We start from the raw sequence: 19,219 nt of genomic DNA, 5'->3' as shown, positions 1-19,219 counted from the left end.
AAGTGTTCTAGAAAAGTTGTAGTACCAGATATATGATATTGTCTTTTTCACTACATGTCTGCCAGCAAGTAGTATTACCATTTATTTAAAAAGTAAATTTTTAATCTCTTTGATATTAAACTTTATTTTAATGCTGCTCTTTTAATTTCAGAACCTGCTTATAGTGCTCATTACTGGGCAATGATAAAATTGTACAGTGTCATTTTTATACTGATGAGACAAATGGTTCCTTGGCTTTACCTACAGATCTGAGTGATGCCAAAGGACATTGAGAATTGGTTGAAATTGAATTTCTCACAGGACTTTACTGATCAACTCCTAAGGTGTTAACTGTCTGGATCACCACTTTACTGCTGGTCATACACTTTCTTTGGCCTGTGTTTAAGGCAAGGAACCCTAGTGGACCAATGGTTAAGAGCTCGGCTGCTAACCAAAAAGGTCAGCAATTCAAACTGACCGGCCGCTCCATGGGAAAAAGATGTGGCGGTCTGTTCCCATAAAGACTTACAGCCTTGGAAGCTGCGTGGGGCAGTTCTACTCTGTCCTATAGGGTTGGTATGAGTTGGGATTGATTCGACAGCAATGGGTGTTTTTTGTTTGGTTGGTTTTTGTTTTTTATGTTTAGGGCAATATTATTTATTCTCCGTATATACATAAATGTCACCAAGCGGCAAAATATCGAAGCTTTTTATTATTATGATTTAAGGTCTGGTCTTTTACTCTCAAGCAGAATAAAATTTATTTATTCATTCCTTCATATAAAGCTGAACAACCTTGGACAAGTCATCTCACTTCTCTGAGCCTAAGTTTTCTCAATTTCAAAATGGCAGTGGGGAGGACCATGGCCTTCTTCAGAGGTCTGTGGCAATGACTGAGGGAGAAAGAATGAATGCAGAAGTTCTTTGCAGATTATAAAATGCTCCCCGATGATGTACTTTATTCTGGTCATGAGAGAAGGGTTAAGTTGGCACTCAGCAGATATTTGTGAGTGAACCAGCTCCCCTTTTGATATTCTTCATTCTAATAACTCTGCATACTTTATGGAGGTTTAGTGAGCAAAGGGAATGTAGCCCAGCTTCTGTCCGAATTCAGAATCAGTGGGATCTGAAATAATGAGATGTCACTGTAGCCTCTTTTGGGACAGCTCCAGTAGCCCCATGGCCCTCACCAGCTTGCTTTTTGACCCACAGTGCTACTAAGTTCCTGCTGCTCAGATGAGGTGTTTTTGACAGCTGAATGCACCTTAAAACTCGAGGTCATTTCTCCAGCCTCAGCATACTTTCTGTACAAACCTGCCTTCACTTGTCTTTTTATGAAGCTATATAAAATCACTGGGGGAGTTAAGGTTAAATTTTCCATAGGGCGTCAAAATCCATCCTTAAAATCCAACACTCTCATCATCAGCTTGGAGAAGTCATTTGGTTTTCTTTACCTGATACCTTCGCCTGTAAAATTAAAAATTCTTTATCAAAAATTTACAGAGCACTCACTGTGTACCAGGCGGTGGGTGTGCAAAGATGAGTCAGAGAAACTCCTTTCCTCCACAGGACTCATAATCTAGCGGCCAAGCATATGACAGTGTGATCAGCAAAATCATGGTGAGGTCGCCTCACTTCAGGTTCATACATGTGTGCCTCTTATTAATGACCTGAAAAAGAAAGCAGGGGGAATTATTTTAATTAAATAAGTAGGTGATATTTAATTGATCCATACGGGGAATGTTGGTGAAATAGGGATAGAATATGGAGATACGGTGCAGAGAAGAGAATCACAGAACTGAAAATCTCAGAGAGGGAGAGAAAATGATCTCAAACTCATCTCAGCTGCCCCCACAACCAAAGAAAACCACTTTCAGTTCTAAATGTGCCAGGCTTTCTGCACCTTTGCAAAGGCTTGTGGCCTTTTTTGTTTTGTTTCCTGCCTAGAACATTCTTCCCCTTTCTCTCCCCACCATACCCCTTCACCTTCTCTTTGCCCCGTCCTGTATTTGACTGACTCCAGCTTATCCTACAGCTCAGGTACCACTTCCTCAAGAATTCTTCCCTGTCAGGAGCCAAGATAGGAGCCAAGATAGCAGGAATCCTTGAGGTGCGGGTTCCTGGCCCCAACCCTTGGCAGAGCCTGCTGCAGGCCTGCCATGGGCTACAAACAGCTGCAGCTGCAACTCCCCAAATCAAGAAATTTGCCATCTACTGGTGGGATATCTACTGGAGATAAACCTCGCATGCAGATTTACAAAATTGCTTGGAATAAATATGGTCCTATGTATGCTTTGATCAAGATTAAGAATGAAATTGATGCTACCCTGACTTTTTGAAGTTCATGCAGAGAAGGTATCTGTGGATCTTATGCAGTGAACATCAATGGAGGCAACAATCTAACTTATACTTGTGGGATTGACACCAACCTTTATAGAGTCTCAAAAATTTACCCTCTTCCACTTATGTACGTGATAAAGGATCTTGCTCCTGATTTGCGTGACTTCTATGCTTAGTACAGATCCACTGAGCCTTATTTGATGAAGAAGAATGAATCCCAGGAAGGCAGGAAGTGGTATGTGCAGTCCATAGATGGTGAGAAACTGGACAGGCTGTATGAGTGCATTCTCTGTGCCTGCTGTACCGCCAGCTGCCCCAGCTACTGGTGGAATGGAGACAAGTATTTGGGACCTGAGGTTCTTACGTGGGCCATGGCTGGATGATTGACTTCAGAAACTACTTCATGGAGGAGCGACTGGCCAAGCTGCAGGACCCTTTCTGTCTGTGCCATTGCCACACCATCATGACCTGTCCCAAGGGTCTGAATCCAGCAAAAGCTATAGCGGAAATCAGGAAAATGGTGGCAGCCTCTAAGGAGAAGAAAGCTTCTGCTTAACTGTTTCCATGCTTTTTTTTTTCCTCCATGACTTGTGACCAGCTCGGAACTGAACATCATTTATATCTAATCTGAGCTCCTTCAAGGTCTTGATTTTCCATGAATACAGCATGTATAATCAAACTCTTTAAGAAATAAATAAATGTTATTCTACTTTATTAACCCAAAAAAAAAATTCTTCCCTAACCCACCAACCTAGGTTAAAAAAATCAAACCCACTGCTATCGAGTTGATTCTGACTCATAGCGGCCCTGTGGGACAGAGTAGAACTGCCCTATAGGATTTCCCAGGCTGTAAATCTTCAAGGAGGCAGACTGCCACATCTTTCTCCTGAGGAGCCACTGGTGGGTTCAAATCACCAACCTTTTGGTTAGTAGCTGAGCACTTTTAACCACTGCACCACCAGGGCTCTGTTTCAACCTAGGGTAAACCAAAAGCCAAACCCATTGTCATCGAGTTAATTCCTACCCATAGCGACCCTTATCTATATTTATCTATACTTCTATATAAGTTGCTTCTTTATAGTACTTATTAAAATGTGTTATAACTTAAGACCATAGTCTCATGGGACAACTCAGTCCGTTGCCATAACATAATCCGTAAACTTTATGTTCTACATAAAGTAGCGTCTGGGGTCTTAAAAGCTTGTGAGCAGCCATCTAAGATATAACTATTGGTCTGTACTGTTCTGGAGCAAGAAAGAAAGAGACCAAAGACTCAAGGAAGAAAGCAGTCTACAGGTCTAATAGCCGACGTAAACTACGACCTCATCTGTCCTGAGACCAGAAGAACTAGATGGTGCCCAGCTACCACTCACTACTGACAGCTCTGACCAGGGACACAGTAGATGATCCCGGATAGAATGGGAGAAAAATGTAGAACAAAACTCAAAATCTTAAAAAAGGCCAAACTTAACTGGACCGGTAGAGACTAGAGGAATCCCTGAGACTTTTGCCTTAAGATATCCTTTAAACTTTGTACTAAAACCATACCCAGAGGTCACCTTTCAGATGAATAACAGATTGACTCATAAAAGAAACAATATCACCTGTGAGTACTGTGCTTCTTTAAAAAAAAGCACGTATATGAGACCAAATGGTTAACATTTACCAAAGCAAACATGAGAAGGCAAAGGGGGTGGGGGGAGGTGGGAGGAGGAGAAAGCTAGATTAATGGAAATGGAACAGCCAGAATGGAAATAATGAGAATGTCGACACATTGTGAAAAATGTAACCCATGTCACTAAACAGTATGTAGAGAAATTGTTAAATGGGAATCTAATTCACAGTGTAAACTTTCACCAAACACAATTAAAAAAAAACGAAAGTTGAAAAAAAAATGTTATAAGTAGGTGTTTAGTGACAGTATACCCTTTTTCCTATACTTTAAGCCCCTTGAAAGCAGGGACCATGTATTTTCACCAGTGTATTTGCAGTGCTAAGCACATACCTTGCACTTAGTAAGTACTTACTAAAAACAAACAAAAAGCAACTAAGTGAGTGAATACAGAAATTGTCTGTTATTAATATCTAAGGCTAATTGTATAGATAAGGAAATTCAGAGAGCAGTGGGGGCCTTCCTAAGACCACACACATGGTAAATTCCAAGGCAGTATTCAAACCCAAATTTTGTGAGCCCCAACCCAAAAATACTCCCTTCATATGTCAGTCTTTATTTGCTGTCGCCTTTTACCCACAATTAAAAGAGAACCAGAGGAGGTAGATGCAGCTAAATGATCCTGAAATAGCATTTCTTAAATTACAAATGATTTTCGAAGACTGAAAAGAGGTAGGCAAAGGAAGAAGTGGGGGGGGGGGCGGGGGAGGGAAGAGGCCGATACCGAATTTTCCTTGGGATCCAGTCACTTTGTGTTTGCTTTTTATTTTTCCCAATCTCTTGCCATGTAATCAAAAGACTTGGAATGGGGAGATTGATTGGGCAGTCAGTTGTTTCCCAAGGGCAGTCACAGAATCCCTATCTCTTAGGTAATTTAACCTGGAAGGGGGTTTTGCTGCAGGGAACAGCCCACATGTTTGTGGATGGACAAGATGATTTAATAGGCCTCTTCCTGCCCTAATTGCTAATCTTCCTTGTGGGAACCCCCTTCTTGTGCTGCATTAAAGACCCCATTAATTTCTTTATATATAAATTCAGGCTCCTTTGGTTCTGTCACGCATCTGAGAGGTTCCCATTCAAGAGTCCCTGGCTTGTACCACCCATTAGGATGTACCAATAAGAAAGATGCATTATGCATTTTATTACCTTGTCTACAGAACACATGCGACAACTATAAAGCACATTCATGGATCGTGTGAATAACTGTCAGGGTAATTGATAAAGTAGTCTGTAAGAAAGGTGGCTGGAATAGCGTCCCTAGATGCTGAGGTCTCTAAGTGCTCGAGAAGAGGGGGAATCGGCACTAAATAAATCCAGCCTTTCAGAAATTGCTGGCATTTAAAAAAAACAGCAAACCAGAATCCTTAGGCCTGCATTTCACTTTCAAGTGTAATTATTTTATGTTGCCATTCATATCTGCTGACACATTGGAATCAACTCAAATAAAGGAATGCCATAAATCTTGCATTGTTTGGATTAAGCACGTGCTGGCGCCTGAAGAAGTCAGGGAGGAGGCTGCCCCTCCCTATGTGTAAATAGTTTAAGAGAATCAAGTGGCTGGAAAAGGTATAGATCCAGTGAAGACAAATGGTCCACCAGCAGCCATCCAGCCTCAGTTTAAATATCCCCAACAGTGTTGGGCTCAGTACTGCAACCTTGTGGATGAGTTATAGCTGTTAGTTATAATAAGGTTAATAACAACAACATTAACTGACACTACAACCTACTGAGCTCCTACTGCAATGCCACCACCTACGTACACTAACTTTTTAATCCTCAAAACAATCCTACGTGGGAGATACTACTGGCTGTGTTATGTAGAGCACATTACATAACCTCTTTGTACCCCAGATTATTCATTTAAAAATGTAAAGAATTATATTTACACACCATCCCAGGTTTGTTGGGAGGATTAAAGGAGGCTTTTTTTCATACAGGTAGTCCCTGACGTACGAGGGGGTTCCATTCCTTCGACTCCGTCATAAATTGGTTCTGATGCAAGTCGAATACCCTCTTTTTTTTTTTTTTCCCAGTTTTATTATTGCATTTTATTAGCAATATCTTTATAAATCCGATCTTTATTTGTCTTTGGGGGTCGGACACATTACATACAAACTTATAGATTCAAAATCAACGCTTCCTGCTTCTCCAGTTATGTGTGCATTATGAAGCCAAAAAAAAAAAGCACATTGGTTAAGTGTGGTCCATCGTAACTCAAGTATGTCGTTAAGTTGGAGACTACCTATATATGTAAGGTGCCTAGAACAGTGCCTGGTGAGTGCTGTCATCATCATCATCTCCACTTTACAGAGGAGGAAACCAGTCACACAGTAGTTAAGAAATGTGCCTTAGGTGGCTGACATTGAGTTTGAACCTGAGTCTTTTTAATTCTGTGGTCTAAATTCATTCTGCACACATTGCCTGTCTGCTACAAGTTCTCCTTGCTGACTTCCACACACAGGTCCTTGTTCTGACTTCTGAGCCTGGAAGAAAGGAGCTTTGTCTTCTCTAAGGCCCTGTTAGTCTCCCTGTCCGAAGCTGAGGGTGGTGATGGAGCAACCTCCCTTAGTTCCACTGGGATCTGACACTAGCTTAGTGACTTCTGTGTCTTATCCAAATATGAATTAATGTGACTCCTTCAACCTTCCAGTCTTTTTCTCAGTATGATGTACATTTCCTTTTTTCCCCTTGAAGACCGGTTGGATGTTCTCGTAGTAGCTCTCCACTCTTACCACAGTGTCTGTTTTTAATAATGAATAGCCATTGTTGTTACCTACTGTGGCCGTGTATTTTTCTTCTCCAACTGTTTTGGCAACTATGCTGGCCTTATCAGGTAGAAAAAGTGCAAGAAAAGGAATCAGAAGACCCAGGATATAGATTACCCCAACTCTTTCTCTGATGAACTATGTGTCCTGGGAAAGTCATTCGGCTATAGTTTTCCTTAGTTTTGCCAAGAGATATCCTAGGTCCTCTTGACTCCAGAGGCACTGGGCCCGGGGAGCTGTGGGTCACAGGCTGATGCCCTGAGGCAGTGGCAGTACTGGCCCATCACTCCCCGTCAACACATACCACCTCAAAAAATCCCATGATATTCAGAAGATTTTTTTTTTTTCATTGTGGTAAAAATATATATAACAAAACATTTCTATTTTATGGACATGAAAAGAGAGTGGAGGGAGGGAGCGGGCTGTAAGGGGCGAGCAATTGAGAGTATGTAGCAAGGTGTATGTAAGTTTTTGTGTGAGAGACTGACGATTTGTAAACTTTCACTTAAAGCACAATAAAAATTTTTTAAAAATTCTGTTTTCACAGTCTTTACAAGTACAATTCAGTGACATTGATTACATTCATCATGTTGTACAGCCATTACCACCCTCCTTTCCAAACGATTCCACCACCATTAACAGAAACTCAGTGCGCACTAAGCAATGACTACCCCGTTCCTCTCCCTTCCACCACTTCCAGGGACTTTTATAACTAGGGCTAGAAGGCAAGCGCACGTCAACGTTTTAGGTAGAGTTTCAATGTGAGGGCAAAAAAAGGTTAATTTCACTTCGATGAGAATATGGCATTCATCAAAATTACTCTCCTCTTCACAGGACTTCTGGGTAATTGCTTTAGGGCACTACTGAATTCAGTACCATCTGTTTAATTTGCTGAAGATTGGGTGATTGGTGAACTAAAAAAAACAAAAACAAATCCGTTACCCTTGATGCTGCCCAAAGGACTCCTGCAGAGAAAGAGAACAGGGTATGTTTAGTGGGGTTAGAGAAGGGTTGGAGTTGTGAGTATGGGTAGGGGCAGCCCATGCATGCCAGGAGCAACTGTACCGAAGTTCCGGGCATGTTCCAGGATGTCTTCAGGTGGCAGAGTGAAGGTGTGGGTATTTCTGATTAACACAATTTTTATTCTGTGGCAGATCATTTTTTCCAGCTTTAGCTCCTGCCCCCAGCCCTGGCGTCTCCCCACAGAACCTACAGGCTCCGCTAGATTCCATACCTTCCTCTTGTGTATCCTGAACTCACCAGCCTCCAAGCCTTTGCTCAGGCTGTCCACCTCATACCTCACCTTCAACTCAGCTCTAGGAGTCCTTAGTCCTTACATCATCATCATTATTATTTTCATGTGTAGCTCTCACTAAGCTGTGAGAGCAGATGTCCTCATAGATCCCTCTGAGTTCCCAGCTCCTTGCACAGTGCCAGTCGGAGCTCAGAAATTGACAGTTGAGTGGATGGAAGCTCAGCTCCCACCTCTCCTGAAAGGCCATCCTAGATCCACCCTTTCAGAATCCCTCTCTCTTCTGCCCATACTCTTCTCTCATTGCCTTTCATTTGTGACTCTTCCCTCTCCTTGCACTATATTTACTCAACTCATCCCTTCGTGGATTTTAAAATGTATTTGATGTTTACAGTATAGAAATTACAGGAGTACTAGTCATGTTCCTAGTTCTTCTCCTGGGTGGTGCAAATGGTTAAGCACTTGGCTGGTAATAGAAAGGTTGGCAATTCTAACCTAACAAGAGGCACCTCAGAAGAAAGGACTGGCCAGTCTGCCTCTGAAAGGTCACAGCCATGAAAACCCTATGGGGCAATTCTACTCTGACATACATGGGGTCCTCATGAGTTGGAATTGACTTGATAGCAACTGGTTCATTTTTATCCTTCTTCAGGTGTTGGTACCTGATCTCTCCTGAAGAACAAGGTTGGTGAATACATCAACCTCCACTTCACTGCAGTCATTCTGCAGCCAGTGGAAGGGGCAAGTTTGGCAACCAGGTTAGAACTCTCTGGCATTAACTGTGAAGAGAATAATGAGTCTAGGAGGTCAGTTTTTATAGTATCTGTCTCCTAAGGATAAAGGGTTTGAAACCAAGGTAGGGGAACAGATACCTACCAGGCCTTTGAATCTACAAGTAGCCATTAGTTTGAGGTTCTAATCCATATTTTGACCCTATGGCAGGTTACTTCATCTATGTGAATGGAAAGGGGTTCAATTCCCCCTTCCTTTCTGGGGTAATTGTTTTCCAGGCTTCTCCTTCGTTCATTGTTTAGAGGGTGGGAACAGTACCATGTCCATCTCTGAACAAGCTCTCCACTTCTCATCCTCCCACTGTCGCCCTCCTGCTCTAGACCATGACCATCCCCTCTAGTCTAGACCAGACACTGCAGAAGCCTCCTTCCTGTTTGCCTGCCTCTGCTCTTGACCCCTTTCATTTATTTTTTACAGAGCAGCCAGAGTAATCTCTCAACAATGCAAATCAGATCTCATGAGAGCCCTGTCCAGTGGCTTCCCACTGCAGTCAGAACAGCATCTGAGAACCCACCAAGCCATGGCCCACAAGGCCGTGTGTGACCTGGTCCCATCTGTATTTCCATTTCATCTACTACCATATTCCTCATGTCCTTCCCTGCCCATCAGCCTCACCGGACCTCATAGCATTCTCCAGATAAGCATGCTTGCCTGGCCTTAGGACCTTGGTTACAGCTGTTCTTTCTGCCTGCAACACTTGACCCCAATTGCTTGGAACCAATAAATGATTGGTGAGGAAGATATAATGGGTGAGGGAAATATAAGTTCAATCTTGGTTCTGCTTGCTAGCTTATACAGATGTTGCACAGGCTATACGACTGCTCTGGAGCCCACATTTCTTCTTTCGTAAATAATAGCATATACAGGCTCATACTGCCCTGAGGATTTGAATTATATTATGCATACCAGAATGCTTTCAAAACTGTAAAATGCCCTCAAATGCTAATTGCCACTAAAGTGGAAAGAGGGCAGCATTTAGAGGTAAAGATACATGTTTGTGGTGTGGCTCCACAACTGACCATCTGTGTCATCTTGGAAAGTTAACCTCTCTGGGCCTCATTTTCTTCATCTGTAAAATAGGCAAAATAATCGTCACTTGTTTCACAGAGTGGTTGTAACGCAAGCTCCAATGTGATGTAAATGGAAGTGTTCATTTAAAAAAGGAACTCCGAAACATTCTGCAAATGCTAGTCCCTGTGTTATCAGAGGAATAGCTAGCCAGTGGAATGTCTCATCTCTGTCCTTGCAAGTCCAAAGGACACTTTCACAAATGCAGTGAATTTGCTCGCAAAGAAACTCCTGCTTTTCACTGCAAGTAGATTTCCAGCTTTCTCCACCAAATGACTCTTCTCGCCTATTGCACATCTTAATTGGAGAGGGAATAGGGAGGAAACAGAAGTCAAAGCCAGGAATCATTGGGCTTTATCCATGTAGGTATGCATTAGAAGAGCTGTGACTGTCTTTGCCTCTCATTTTGCTGTCTGTGGATGATGTTTGCACAGTGCTAAGATGAAGTAACTGAGATCTCTATTCAGGATAAATGCTAGTTCTGCTTTGTACCAAAAGATATATGCCAGGACACACAAAGAATCCTCTCCATGGTGCTCATATTAATTCATAGCAGTTATAGAGAGCCGTAAAAAACCACCTAATTACTTCTTCCTCCTGCTGTATATTTCAAGAATGTCAGGTATGCTAGTAGATTCAACGTAAGTCTGGTATTAAAGCCACTGAGCTATAATCTTCAGTGTTTTTTTTTTTTTTTTCTTCCTTTCATTTCTCTTGTAACCATCAGCCTGGTCTGTGAGAGAGGATATTGGGCCAAGAACCATTTTTGTCCTTGGGCTCCCTTTTCCTTGTATGAGTGGGGGAGTTGGTGAGTTGTTTGCATTGTTGCTACTGGTAGCAAAGACTATAAAAATGTCTATTCGTAGTCAGGAGGCAGAGTATACCCTACGGAAACTCCCTTTTTTGCCTTTAAGGCCTTGAACTGATTGGATGAGGCCCACCCACATTATGGAGGTGATCATTTTTACTTAAGACCAGCTGATTAATCACATGTAACTACTTCATGGGAGTCCCTGGGTGGTGCAGATAGTGAAGTGCTCAGCTGCTCTCTGAAAGTTCAGTCTACTCAAGGACATGTCAGAAGAAAGGCCTGGTCATCTACTTCTGAAAAATCGACCATTGAAATTCCTGTGGAGCGCAGTTTTACTCTGACACACATGGGGCCGCCATGAGTGGAATCGACTCGACGGCAACTGATTTGGGTTTAACTACTTCGTAACAGCATCTAGACTAGAGTTTGACCAAACAACTGGCCAGCAGCCAGGTTGACGCGTAAAATTAACCTCACATCAAGGACACGTACCTGGTAAGTAGGAGAACTGGGATCGGACCCTGGATCTGTCAGTTACTGAAGCTTACCCTCTGAGCAGCTATACTACACTGACTATAGATATTCATGTACTGCAGTACCAAAAAAAAAAAAAAAACACAAAAAAACGAAACTCATTTCCATCAAGTCGATTCCTACTCATAGCGACCTATTAGGACAGAGTAGAATTGCCCCATAGGATTTCCAAGGAGCAGCTAGTGGATTCTTAGCAGTCGACCTCTTTACCACCGTACCACTAGAGGCGCAGTTATCTCGTGTATCTGTCTCTGTTTATCATCTGTGAGCTGGTGAGATGCAGCTGGAGCTACAGAATGGTGCTAGGCTGATGCTGGCGCTAGGTTGTGCTAAGGATGATGTTGACCATCAGTTTTGGACATCTTCCTTTATTAAGCACAGTGCCAAGCACTTTACAAGCATTATCCCATTAATTATCCTAATAACTCCATGATATCCTCACTTTAGGAAACCCTGGTGGCATAATGGTTGAGTGCTATGGTTGCTAACCAAGAGGTCAGCAATTCAAATCTACCGGGCGCTCCTTGGAAACCCTATGGGGCATTTCTACTCTGTTCTATAGGGTCACTATGAGTCGAAATCTACTTGACAGTAGTGGGTTTGGTTTTGGTTTTGGATCCTTACTTTACAGATGGAAACAAACAAACAAAAAAAACACAGCCTGAAAAGCTAAGCAACATAACCAACAATCAGTTGCCATCAAGTCCATTCCAAATCTTGGTGAGACTACGTATATCAGAGTAGAACTGTGCTCCACAGGGTTTTCAATGGCTGATTTTTCAGAAGTAGACCACGAGGCCTTTCTTCCAAGCTACCTCTGGGGGGACTTGAACCTAAGCTTTTGATTAGCAGCCAAGCATGTTAACCATTTGCACCATCCAGAAACTCTGGTGGTTAGTAAGTGGCAGAGCCTCAAATGGAACCCAGATTGGCCTGGACTTGGAAGCCCCATCATGACTACTAGGACTTGCTGCCTTGATTTACCTCAGCCTGACTTAGCCTCACTCCCAGCAGAAGGTCCTCAGCCTCTTCACAAGCATGGAGGACCTCAGTGAAGCCTCTGCTAGATCTGGGAGAGTAAACAGCGAAATATCTGAGTGGAGTGGATGCTTCAGAACACATGGAGCTTAGCCTGTCCCTGGAGAGCTGGCCTTGGGTAAAGGCTCGCCCTCTCCCTCCACTGCTGAAGTGCTAATCGATGCAGCAAATACACCCGATTGACTTCTTGTCAGAGCCCCATTTTGCAACAATGGACAACATCTTCTGTAATTTGAAAAGTGATTACAGACCTATGATCCAGGTTCTCTTTTTTTTCCTCTTTACATAAATGAAATTTCTCTTTAAGAGAGAGCAAAAGCTTTTTCCAGTTAATTCCGATACATTTGCAAGGAGGTTTCTTTGCCAACCTCCTCTTTAGTTAATCTGTTAAATTATAATAACTGAACTTGAAGATACAGCAAAGAAGCAAAAACACCATCTGCATTCCATTCATTAAGAAACTCTGAGCCTAATAACAAAGATGAACCTTCATAAACATTATTTATTCCATTTTCTTATAAATCTGTAGTCGTGTATTAACAAATATATTCTACCAGTAAACTTGGGGTATCTGAAATTCCAAATGCAGACTGTCTGGGAAAGATAGATGAGGGCATAGTGAGTTGTCTCCAGCCTCACGTTCATGTTTTGGTCAGGGAAGAGGATTTAAACAAAGATCACCAAGGCAGGGAGACCAGGTCAGTTTCCATAGAAACTTCTTGCAGTGACTCTAAGGCGTCACCGAAAGCAGCAGGGAGGTGTTTAAGCCTCGCGTTCCTCTCTAAGAGTGTGTGTATTTTGAATTCTTTGGTCATCCTCCTCCAATACACCCAGGAGTAATAGCATTTACAAGATAGAGATATGCTCTGGAATAAGAGAGGCCTGAATGTGAGTCTGCTCTGTACCTAGTGATGAAGAGAACAGGTCCTCAAATTTGACTTCCTGGGTTCATATCCTGGATCTAGGGCAGTGCTTGGCAAACTACAGCCCATGGGCCAAATCCCTCCACCACCTATTTTTTGCAGTCTCTAAGTAAAGAATAGTTTTTACACTTTTTTGATGATTAAAAAAAAAAAAAAATCAAAAGAAGAATATTTCACAGCATGAGAAAATAATATGATACTCAAATGTCAGTGCCCATAAATAAAGTATCATTGCAGCATAGCCATGCTCATTCATGTATATGTTGTGTTTGGCTGCTGGGCCCTCCAATGGAAGAGTTGAGTGTAGAGCTATTGGGTATGTACCCTTGGGGTGTAACTCGTAGGGTTAACAATTGTAGTCATATCAGAAAATGGGATTAAATGTAATAATGAATATAAATCATTTAACACCATTCAAGCACAAAGCAGACACACAGATGTGAACTGCTGGCCACATGATTTTGATTGAGTTACTTAAACTTTTTGAGCCCCAATGACCTCCTATGTAAAATGGAGATAATAACAACTACCTTAATAAGATTTTTTTTTAAGGGTTAAATTGGGGTAGCCTAGCAATAACAATAAAGGAGCACTGGTGGCGCAGTGGTTACATGCTGGTCCGCTCATCAAAAGGTCAGTTCAAACCCACCAGCCGCTCCGTGGGAGAAAGATGTGGCATTCTGCTCCCGTAAAGATTTACAGGCTTAGAAACTCTATGGGGCAGTTCTCCCCTATCCATTAGGGTCGCTATAAGTTAGAATCAACTAAGTGGCAGTGGGTGTGGCTTTCTGGCTTATCAGTAACAATAATGGTGAACTTTTATTAGTATTTAACAGATGTGAAAACTGAGACAGAGATTGGGTATTTGATTTGCTAACCCATACGGCTAGGAAGTAACAATGCTGGGTTGTGAAACAGGCCATCTCCAGAGCCCTCTGCTCTGTCTAAACTCTGCCTTCTAGCGGTAGGTGCTTGACAGGTAATGAGCCTGTGTCTGTCCCCTTTCTTCTTCTCCTTGCTACCACAGTGGTACAGTCCTCATTTCTGCATTTGACACTGCTGTCATTCTGAAGCCCTGGTGACACAGCGGTTAAGAGCTATGGCTACTAACCAAAAGGTTGGCAATTCAAACCCACCAGCTGCTCCTGAAAACCATATGAGGCAGTTCTACTCTGTCCTGTAGTATGGCTATGAGTCAGAATCAACTCGATGGCAACGGGTTTGGTTTTGGTTTGTCAGTCTCTCTTGTATTAATACCTAGTTCTTTATGCTTCCATCATTCCTTACAATTATATTGTAACTGACTGGATGTCTATTTTCTGTCCTTTCTAGAATGTGATTTTCTTCAACAGGGAACCATGTATTTTCATCTTTGTTAATCTCTAATGTCTACCATCTACCTGGCTCACTGTTGGTGCTGAGTTAGCATTTGCTAATAGTCCAAATGAATGAATGAATGAACAAACAATTTTGGTGATACTCTGTGTATATTTTCTTACATTAAACCCATTGGGCTTCTTTGGGCAATGTATATTTAGCTGGCCTGAGAGCTCATGGGCAAAGGAACTATACTTAGAAGGAGCTTACTTATGACCCATCCCTTGAGCTTACAAGAAATTTAAGTAAACACATTAGCCTCCTCATTGAAGAAGAATCTTTCAGCTTTCCTTTTTACTTTTGCTTGGCTGTTCCATTTGTAGTCTAGTTGCTGTCAAGTTGTTTCTGACTCATGGCGACCCCATGTGTGTCAGAGTAGAACTGTGCTCCATAGGGTTTTACAATGGCTGGCTTTTTGGAAGTGGATCACCAGGCCTGTCTTCCGTGGCACCCCTGGGTGGACTCAAACCCCTAACCTTTTGGTTAGCAGTTGAGTGCATTAATCATTTCCACCAGTCCAGCTGGGCCTCTCACTTAAAAGAAGGCATAGTGGCCTAGCTAGGCCAGATATTGGACCACCTTATCTTAGGGATGATTCACCCACTGGGCTGGAGTGGAAGCCCTTCCTGGAGGGTGACCAAAACCATGATAAGCTCCATGTTGATGTGTGCTGGTTCAAGGATGGTTGGGCCGGTAGATTCACAGTGGGGTAACCATAGCACTTCCTCTGAAGTGTGTCCTGACTCTCTGTCTGAACTGACTGTCTGTCTGAACACAGGCCCCTGAGGCTATTCTATGCTTTCTATGCTCTTAGTCTTAGAAGCAAACTTAAGCAGGCATAAGGGAATGCTGAAATTTAAAGGTAATTTTTGTTTTCATATTAGACCCTAGAGTAAAAGAAAGTGTGACAGCAAGAATGTCATAATGACATCAGTCTTTTATGATTCTTATTTGCCAGACATGGAAACTCAGGTTTTGGGGGTAGAGGTTATACACATGGAGCATTTCAGAGCATCAAGCAGAATTTAGGTTTTTTAACTCCTGGTCACCACAAATGTATCCTAAATCCAGGGCCGAGATCATTCAGCCGTTTACCTATCCAACAGCTATCTACTGAGCACCTGTAATGGACCAAATATTAAGCACTGATGTTCGGCACTGAGTGAACAAGATCGATGAGGTCATAGCCCTTATTGCATTATACTTTATTGGGAGAGGCAGGCTATAAAAAAAATAAATTAAATAATTTCAGGTCGTAATAAGTGCTTAAATTTTTAAAAACTCAGGATAATGTGATGGGGAGTGGTTGGAAGGGATAGCAGAAGCAGATAGGAAGTATCAGAGAAGGGCCCTCTAATGGGTGGACACTAAAGCCAAGACTTGAATTCTAGAAGAAGCATGAAGGAAAAGATCAGAAGGAAGAGTGTTGCAGGTGGACAAGATGCTAACAGGAACTTGTACTCATGGGTAGAAACTGGATGTAGGTCAAATTGATAGTCTTTTCCTTGCTTGTGGGGTGTGCTGGCCCTGACGGTATAACAAGGATTCTGTAGCCAGCTTGAGAAGGGTTCAGGATACAGGTTGGCCAACCTTGCCTTTCTCTGGTGAACAGTTCCCTTTCTCCCATCTTTCCTGTCCATATCCTGCCCATCCTTCAGGGCCCGCCTCAGATACTTCTCTCCCAGAAACCTGTCCTGCCTGGTAACACCCTCAAACCCTTTACTTGGACTTCTCTTTTTTTTTAAGCATATTTTTCTTTGTATTATATTTATTTCTGTACACTCATCAAGACCAGAATATTGTAATTAAGGCTGTGACACTGGAGTTAGGCAGGCTCTGGGTTTGAGTCACAGCTTTCTAATGTGACTTGAGGTAAGTTGCATGATTTCTCTAGACCTCAGTTTCATCATCCATAAATAGACCTGTTAATAGTGCCTATAGCACAGGGTTACTCTGAGGTGGAAATGAAATAATGCCCATAAAAATGCTTAGTTCACAGTAAGCACTCAATAAATGTAAATAATTGTGTAGTTATTGTTATAATGTGCCTCACAGCAGATTGTTCATTCTCCTTTATTAGGTTATAAAGGTTTGAGAGCAGGGACTCTGTGTCATAAACCTTTGTATGTGTATTACCTAGCCCAGTTCCTGGACCATAAGTAGCGCTCAACAAATATTTGAATAATGTATGAAAGGGTGGATGGATGGATAAAATCTTTCTTTACAAACATAAGCACTACAAAAACCCAAGACCAAACCTGTTGCCGCTGAGTCAATTCTAACACATAACGACCCTATAGGACAGAGTAGAACTGCCCCATAAGGTTTCTACATCTTTCTCCCGTGGAGCAGCCAGTGGGTTTGAACCGTCAACCTTTCAGTTAGCAGCTGAGTACTTAATTACCGTGCTACCAGGGCTCTTTGATAAGCACTACAGCATTACAGAATTCAGAACTAGAATGAATCTTAGCTGTCACTGAATTCAACCCCCATAATTTAAAAAAAAAAAGAAACTGAGGCCAAGAGAAGTTAAAAAGTTAACCGCAACGTTACAAAACCCACAAGCGGTAGATCTGAACACAGTAACTGTCTCCTCTCAGAATGGCAGTGTGTATGTAGAAGTAGGTTGTAGCCAGCTCTGAAGGTAACAGGACTCCAGTTCTCTGAGATGAACCTGAATTTTGAATATTTTGCCCCATCAGAATGCTCGCTTTTTAGAACATGTGGCCTTGTGTTTATTTGGAAATGGTGGCAGAGACCTGTCTCATTCATCTTTTTTATCCCTAGCAGGAAGCACAGATCCTAGGATAAAACAGATGCTCTATAAATGTGGTAAATGGATGGACACATGTGGCCACCTTACTTACAGCTCATAAATGTACTAGTGTTCACGTACAAACTCATTTCAAGTTTGGCCGAAACATTGAATTTTCAGTTATGCTTGCCTGTGTCACAGAGTGCCTTTTGAAGTCTCAGATCTAGCTCTTTTCCCATGGCCCACCTGGTGAAGGGAAACGGTAAATTTCTCCCTCCTGGGGTCACTATGCATTGATCAATATGATTTCAAGGCTTATAAGCATTTAAATGACACCTGGGGTTATTGATTTCAGAAGCACAGCAGATTGTGTTTAGAAAGCATTTAAGGGACTAAGATTCATGTAATCATTCACAGAGACTTCGGAAGGCCAACTCTGCACCAGACACATTTTCCTGTTCTCATCAGGGCTGTGGGGCCCACCTCCTAGGGCTGTAGTGAGACCACGTATGTGGAGCATTGAGTACGGTCAATGTCTGGCACACGTCATTGCCCTGATTATTAGTAGTTTCTCAAGATGATGGTCCTAATCCAAGTTCCACCTATGCCCGACTTTTGAGAGGAAGAGTTCAGTGTTGCTGGAAGAGAGCCACTTTTGTTTTCCCGGGGGTCAAACCTAGAGATTACTAGAGGGTTCTGCTATGTGTTCAAAACAGTATTTCCCTTATCGATTATGCACGATCTAGGACAAGTTTCTTGGAAACTGGTGTCGTCACTTGGGTATCAGGCACAAGGCGTGCTGGAACTCCAGCAACATGAATCAGTGGAAAAGAGGAGAAAGTCGGAGCCAGGGATTAGAGAGTAATCCATGTTCTGGTGAGTTGACTGATGGATTGATTGATTACTAACTCGGAGAAAATCACATTACATTTCTGGCCTCTGGTCACCTTATCAGTAAACTAGGTAAGATGCTGCCTAAAATCCTATCCAGCCTCGTGATACCCTGACAACCTTTCTGTCAATAACACCCTATTTTATTGAGACTTCCCCAGTAGAATTAATTATCTGTACTATCTGTATTGTCTCTTCTGTACTAGGTCCTACTTTGTGTCTGTATTTATTTGTTTTATAATGACTAGTTTGCCTGGTTCTGTCCCCCTATCAAATTACGAGTCTTAAGGGGAAGAATGATCTCTTATTCATCTTTGTTTCCACCATGTTTAACACATAGAAAGTGAAGGAAATGAAGAATGAGTGAATACAGCTTCTTTATTTCTTTATCAGCGTAATGCTTTTAAATAGACCTCCCTTTTCCTATCATTTTATCAAAGGGAAGCCACTTTCTCTGTCTCAAGCACTTTTCTGTCTTTTAAGGCCTCACAGGAGTACAAATTCACGTTCCCATGATTTTCACTTGTGCATGGCCCCCCCAACACAGCAAATAAAAGGAAGCTCCTTCCTACAACCTGCATCAGTCACAGGGGGCTGATCCACACCCACACACGTCAAAGACGGGCTATGCATGTTATTTATCAAAGAGTTGTGCATCCTGCCAAACACTGGAAATGACCTAAAATCTGCAGTGAAGCATTTAAATTGGGCAAACAGAAAACTCGCTCCTCCCACCCCCTGTGCAGAGATGGACTTAATGAGCCTGTATCTTGTTGAGATTAAAGGGACTAAAAAAATTTCCCCAAACCTTCAGTGCAAAGAGATAATAGTTGGGGGGAAATGCATGAACAGGAAGAGAGCTTCCAAAACACCAAATGAGCTAGCAGACGCTTTATGTGCCGTCTAAGATCTCGTTTCTGTTTTAGAAGAGTTTAACCCAATGTGATTATTGTTCTGTAAGAGAAGGGGAAGAAAACTCATAGAAACTCAGCACCTACTAGGTGTCTCATAAGACTTGAGAAT

At 42.2% G+C, this 19,219-nt stretch overlaps 1 protein-coding gene and 1 pseudogene across 1 annotated transcript in view; both read left to right on the top strand.

Moving 5' to 3' along the window:
* DAB1 (DAB adaptor protein 1) overlaps positions 1–19,219 on the top strand; it is a 449,435-nt gene that overhangs the window by 331,032 nt on the left and 99,184 nt on the right. The gene's annotated exons all lie outside the window — the stretch shown is intronic.
* LOC104846012 (succinate dehydrogenase [ubiquinone] iron-sulfur subunit, mitochondrial-like) lies at positions 1,862–2,875 on the top strand (annotated as a pseudogene).

Source organism: Loxodonta africana, chromosome 3 (assembly GCF_030014295.1).
Source record: "Loxodonta africana isolate mLoxAfr1 chromosome 3, mLoxAfr1.hap2, whole genome shotgun sequence".
NCBI classification, from domain to species: Eukaryota; Metazoa; Chordata; class Mammalia; order Proboscidea; family Elephantidae; genus Loxodonta; species Loxodonta africana.
Note: the sequence above shows the minus strand (reverse complement) of the source record. Positions and strands in the feature narration are given on the sequence as shown.